We start from the raw sequence: 6,470 nt of genomic DNA on the forward strand, positions 1-6,470 counted from the left end.
CTGGGTTATATTTCATTTGAAAACAAATCTGGCACATAGTAAAAGAAAAAGAATATCACTTAATAATCCCTGTTACCTCATGCAAGATAAAATGATCAAGTAACTGTATTAGCAAGCATGCCTATAAAGACAATATAATATTAATATTAATAAAGTGATATTTTCGGCTAGCCCTACACTGGGGTGAAAGACCTTTGTCTGCTCTTATTTTTGTAACCATTTTTAATCGGATAATTTTGTGAGAAGCATTATAATTGCCTTACAGAATAAACTGATCCCTTCAAATTGACTCCTTTGTGGATTAAAAGGGCAATGACCCTGTATTTATAGATCAGGTGAGAATGATGCACTCTAAAATTTTCAATCCACACAGTAGGATCAATTATGAAAAAGATCAACCTTAAGTGCCAGGGCTTGGAAAGTTTAAAATAAAAAATCAGTTGCAAAGCATTATTTTACTTCACTAAAATCCGCCCAATAGAAAATAGATATGAAGATGTTGGAATTGGCTGAGGGCACAAATGTTTCCTGTCATACATTTTTTGTTTCTTGTCCCAGGGTTTCCATTTACTAATTACATGTCCTAGACGAAGTCTCTGAACTCTCTGAGCCTCAGTGGAGGAGACGTCTCCATGTCCTCATCTCTGAAAAGAGTTTTAACCGTATCTCCCACGTGGGTGGTGATGAGACTTATATGAGGTAATGTGTAAAAAAAAGTTCAGTATAGTGTTTGGCATGAAGCAAACCTTCAACAGCTATCTCAATGCTCAGACTGAATCGCTTTTTTTCCCCTTCCTTTTAATACAACTAATAAAAATTATTTTCAATGTACTAGTTAAGATATTAGTATAAAGTTCCGCTTGGGGCTGCATCTATTTAAAAATGCTCAGATACTGGGGCGCCTGGGTGGCGCAGTCGGTTAAGCGTCCGACTTCAGCCAGGTCACGATCTCGCGGTCCGTGAGTTCGAGCCCCGCGTCAGGCTCTGAGCTGATGGCTCAGAGCCTGGAGCCTGTTTCCGATTCTGTGTCTCCCTCTCTCTCTGCCCCTCCCCCGTTCATGCTCTGTCTCTCTCTGTCCCAAAAATAAATAAACGTTGAAAAAAAAAAAATTTTTTTTAATGCTCAGATACATACGTATTTTGATTAGTGTTTCAGGGAACACAGTCAGGACTACACGTGGTCTCAGCTGCATGTGCCCTAGAGTCTCATTCTACCTTACGATTATCTAGAACTCTCAATCGTCAACACTGGAGCCCATCTTGAGCCAGAAGTTATCATTGCTACAGACTTTGTCATTTCCCTTCTCTCCATTCCATCAAGTTGTGCCTGTCTTGTGTTCAAGTACAGGATGTGCAAAGCACAACTTGTCAGCTCCTCTAACATCATAATATTTACTAATATAAGGTTAGTGAATGATGAAGTGCAAAATCCACATCATCCAAAAAAAGGAGCACTAAAAGTTTCAACACGTTTTCCTACAGCTATCTCAGAATCCACTAAGCAGAATAAACACAATATAAACAAAAATCAAAAATTAAAAACTAACATTTTCCATTCCAAATAACAAACAAACATACACTTGAGTTATATGATAACGATGACAAAATAATTGCACGTATACTTATTTAAAACATTATTGGGGCACCTACCCTGCTCAGTTTGTAAAGCATGCAACTCTTGATCTCAGGGTTGTGAGTTTGAAACCCACATCAGATGTAGAGATTACTTAAAAATACAATCTTAGGAGTGCCTGGGTGGCTCAATCGGTTAAGTGTCCGACTTCTTCTTAAGTCATGATCTCACAGTTCATGGGTTCGAGACCCACATCAGGCTCTGTGCTGACAGCTCAGAACTCAGAGCCTGGAAACTACTTCAGATTCTGTGTCTCCCTCCCCTGCCTGTGCTCTGTCTCTCTCTCTCAAAAATAAATAAACTTTAAAAATAAATAAATAAAATAAAATTTCAATAAATAAATAAATATTAATTGAGTTGTATTATGATCTAAAATTATACAACCATTTACTTAGATAACAAAATCTTAACTGTAAAAAATCTCACCTTTGGAGACAGTTTATAATAATTTATGACACAAGCAATTCAAATCACAGGCGGTATTAAATAATCAAATTCAATGGTATTTTCCCTTGAATTTTTAGACTGCTTCAGAAACAGAGGAAGGAATTAAGTTCTATTTCTCAATGTCTATACTGAAACATCATGCTTGAAACTATCTACAACTATTATCATAGAGTACCATTATCTCAAAACAACATGCTTGGAACTAGCTACAACTATTTTGTATCCAAGAAAACCAAAGAATACATACTCTACAAGGCACCAAAATGTGAAAGGCTATAGTTGCAGAAAATAAACATATATGCATTTTTCTCTTTAAAAATATGTTTATGTTAGAGTATATATTCTTACTTTTAAAAGACGCAAGGCTCATTGAATTTAGTATTTTCATTATACATATCTAGTAGCTGTTAGTAAGCCAAGTTTAAAAACAGTAACTATTACTTATTCACATATTAATAAGTAATCACACACAGAAAGAAAACTCAAACATGAAGTAGAAAAATCACAATGTCCTCTAGCAAGCAACAATATTTGTTCTCTAACATCTGAAGACTTCTAAGTTCTTGTAGAACCATAAATCCATTTTATATCTATGCCGGATTTAGCAAATGTGAGTCAGAGATCTCTGGAAGGAGATTTAAAGATGTGACAAAATCCACCCGCTGATGCCACTGCTAAATTTAGGATCATCAGCTTTTTGCCCCTGAGGGATAAAAATGAGGCAACATCCAACTCAAACGCTTATTTAATACAACACTATTTAATATATTTCAGGAAATAATAGGCATTCTGTGTAGATGCTAAGCCACTGTGACTCTGTATCTTGCAGATTTGGCTTTTTGTGTTTTTGTTTGTTTATATACTTATTTACCCTTGACAATTTTAATTTTTTTTTTCAACGTTTTTATTTATTTTTGGGACAGAGAGAGACAGAGCATGAATGGGGGAGGGGCAGAGAGAGAAGGAGACACAGAATCGGAAATAGGCTCCAGGCTCTGAGCCATCAGCCCAGAGCCCGACGCAGGGCTCAAACTCACGGACCGCGAGATCGTGACCTGGCTGAAGTCGGACGCTTAACCGACTGTGCCACCCAGGCACCCCAACCCTTGACAATTTTAAAGTCCTGCAGCACTGAATATAAACTACAAATTATGAAACCTGGGACAAAAAGTAAGTGTTGGTGGTAGGCCCACTGTGTATCAAAATGTCTTGCAGAGATGTACATTCTTTGATCCAGGAACTCCACTTCTGAAAATATAAAGAAAATAATTAAATATAAGCATGTGATTAAATTACATGGATCTTTATGCAGAATATTTACAACAAAGAAAATTTGTTTTCAACATGTCCAAAAATTAATGATGAATAAAATGTCCAAATATATGAGATAAATAAAACAGACTATTTTGCAACCCCCCCAAAAAGTATTGTAAACATATTTGTTCACATGGGAAATGCCCATTTAATAGTTATATGAGGAGCTCCTGGGTGGCTCAGTCAGTTAAGCGTCTGACACTTGGTTTCAGCTTGGGTCATGATCTCATGGTTTGTGAGTTTGGACCCTGCATCGGAGTTGAAGTGCCGCATCAGACTCCACCCTGAAAGTGTGGACCCTCCTTGGGATTTTTTCTCGCTCCCTCTCCCTCTCTGCCCCTTCCTAACTTCACTTGCTATCTCTCTCCCTCTCTCTCTCTGCCCCTTCCTAACTTCACTTGCTATCTCTCTCTCTCTCTCTCAAAATAAATAAATATACTTTTAAAAAAGTTAAACAAAAATGAAGTATAAATAGTTTTAAATGTGATCCCATTTTTATTGCAAAGAATATGTACATAATAGAAACATATTTTATATATGCAATAATAATTTTATAATATATTTTATATTATTTAAATTAAATATTAATTTACAAATATATTATAAAATATTTTAAAATATTTATATAAAATATAAGTGTTAATATATAACATAATAACTTTAAAAATATACACTATATATAAAAGAGTGTTTCTCTCTAAGGGATTGGATTATAATTGAATTTAATTTTATTTTTTTTCCTTATCTATATTTTCTAGTTTTATTCTATTAACATATTACTTATATAATAAAAAGTTCTAAATAGGACTAATAGAATGTGAAAAAATTAAAGTTCAAAATAGAGAAGTCTTCCTCTTGCCTTTTCTCCTGTACCTTAAATAAATTACTTAAATAAATAAAATATATAATGCAGAGAAAACCAGATTAAGCCCATTTAGAATTAACAGAATCAACAATAAGCACTAAACTAATACAAGTAAAGTTAAATTTGCATTGGACCTACTCAAATCAGTAAAAATATATATGTCGTATCATTTTTTAAAAAACACCAGATTTAAAGGAAAGATAAGTATGTTCATATCTGACTTTCTGCTAAATTTCTGGGTGATCTTGAGTAAGTCACAATTATGGTTATATTCATAGAATAAGATGGGAGGAGTAGATGATTTCTTGAAGCACTTTCAGGTGTAATATTCTATCAACTTCTGGAAAATCCTCTTAATTTGGATTATACACTTGACTTCTTTCAGTTATAGCTGAGGCCCCATAACCAGTTTCAGCAATCGTGTGCATGGTCCTCTGGGCAGGGACTATGTCTTGCACAAATACATACCCTTTAAATAAGTCTCCTTTACAAATAACAGCTCAATAAATATTTGAAAATAAGTCATTCTTCTTTCTACATTTATATTTTCATGACCTTAGTTAGGATACTTGTCCCATATTTTTCCAAAAATTCAATTGACTTGTCTGCATAAGTTGGTCCAAGATCCAGTACTGATCTATAAACTAATTATAGCAAGACACAGTACACAGGTTTTGAGTAAGCTGTTCCCATTAAATTCTCAATGTGAGAGAAGGTGGCCCGCAAAAGTTACTCAACATCGTTATTCTCATGCTCTGTAATAGCTCTAAGACATCTTAGAGACATAGCGGCTCTGTTTGATCCATCTTTCTGGTTTTGCCTTCCTTTTGTTCTTCAGAAGAGCAAGAGAATTGTTTTGGTCATTCCATCAGCTTCAGAAGCCCAAGTAAGTGTGCTGGTTAAAATGTTCAGTGCACACATCTGTCAGCATGTTCCACATGAGAAACAAAAGACTACAGCTGCAATCATAGCCTTAGGAGCCAGCAAGCAGAACGAGTAGCTAGAACAACGCAAAGTCAGAAAACCAGCAAGTGAACTGCATAAACGCTAAGGAGAGAAAGCCCTACAGCAGACTACTCCTCAGCTGACAAGGGACAGAGCAAAATAAAATTAGGGGAATAGACTGGAAAATGAAGACATATCACTGCTCCAAACTGGTGCAAATCACATTCCTTGTTGCTCCTCTATAACTTGTATGCATTGCTTTAATTTTGGTTTGGTAAATGGAAAATATAATTATCCAGTTCGGTGGAATTTATCAAAACCTTCAAGACTTAGTGTGGTGATCATTTTGCAATGTATACTAATATCAAATTATTATGGCATATGCTGGAAACTAATATAATGTTATATGTCAATTATACCTCAATGAAAAAGAGAATTTTTAAATTTCTAGTTACTGTGTAGTACTTAATGCATTGTTAAATATTTAGTAAAACTAAAAATACTTATTTGACCATCATTATATTTACTCTTGAAAATAAGGATAAGGAAAAAGATCAACTGTTAAAATAGGTGTAGCAAATTATTTTAAGTTGAAAGATATCCTTGCATGGAGGGGAAAAATTTTGTGAAAGTAATTGTAAATATTTGTGGGGACTTTTCATATAAAAATCATGGGTTCAGCTCATGTGTCCCTTTAATACTCCATACTACCTCATGATGGACTTTTGTTTGGCAAACTTTTGTGTTTTAACCATAATCAGCTATGTGAGTCGAATTAGCAATGTCCAAAAATCATCTGCTATTTAATTCTTAACTGTTTGTAGAGACTCCAAATACTATCCATGCATATGTGCAAGATACAAATTTTTGCCTTTCAGGAGTATATTATCATTTATAAACTCAAATAAGTGTTCATAATTATGATTATGCAAAAATATATAATAACGCCTCTAATAAAAGCCTCTTTTGAGAAATAAACATTGGTGATTGTATCAAGTTGCATACACATGTGTCTGTTATGTGGCATACATGAGAACATTAAATGCCATGAAGCAAAACAGACTCTAAGTAATCAACTTTAAAATATATTTCATCCTGGATGCATGGAATTTGAAGACTACAGTTGACCCATGAAAGTCTAGTTAAGATGTCACCTCTTCCATGAACATCCCAATTCATCCCCTGTAAGTGAATTTTTTCCTCCACTAAGAGCCCTCAAAAGTTTATTTTCATCTCCACTCTTCATTTCTAACTATTGTGTTATGC

General features: G+C 34.5%; 1 long non-coding RNA gene across 1 annotated transcript; it reads left to right on the forward strand.

Annotated features, from left to right (window-relative positions):
- The first annotated feature begins 205 nt into the window (after nucleotides 1-205).
- On the forward strand, nucleotides 206-6,182 carry LOC123384952. Its single transcript, XR_006596784.1, has 2 exons — nucleotides 206-699; nucleotides 5,098-6,182. It is a non-coding gene; the product is annotated as an uncharacterized LOC123384952 (long non-coding RNA).
- The last annotated feature ends 288 nt before the right edge of the window (nucleotides 6,183-6,470 follow it).

This window comes from Felis catus, chromosome B1 (assembly GCF_018350175.1).
Source record: "Felis catus isolate Fca126 chromosome B1, F.catus_Fca126_mat1.0, whole genome shotgun sequence".
Taxonomy (NCBI): Eukaryota; Metazoa; Chordata; class Mammalia; order Carnivora; family Felidae; genus Felis; species Felis catus.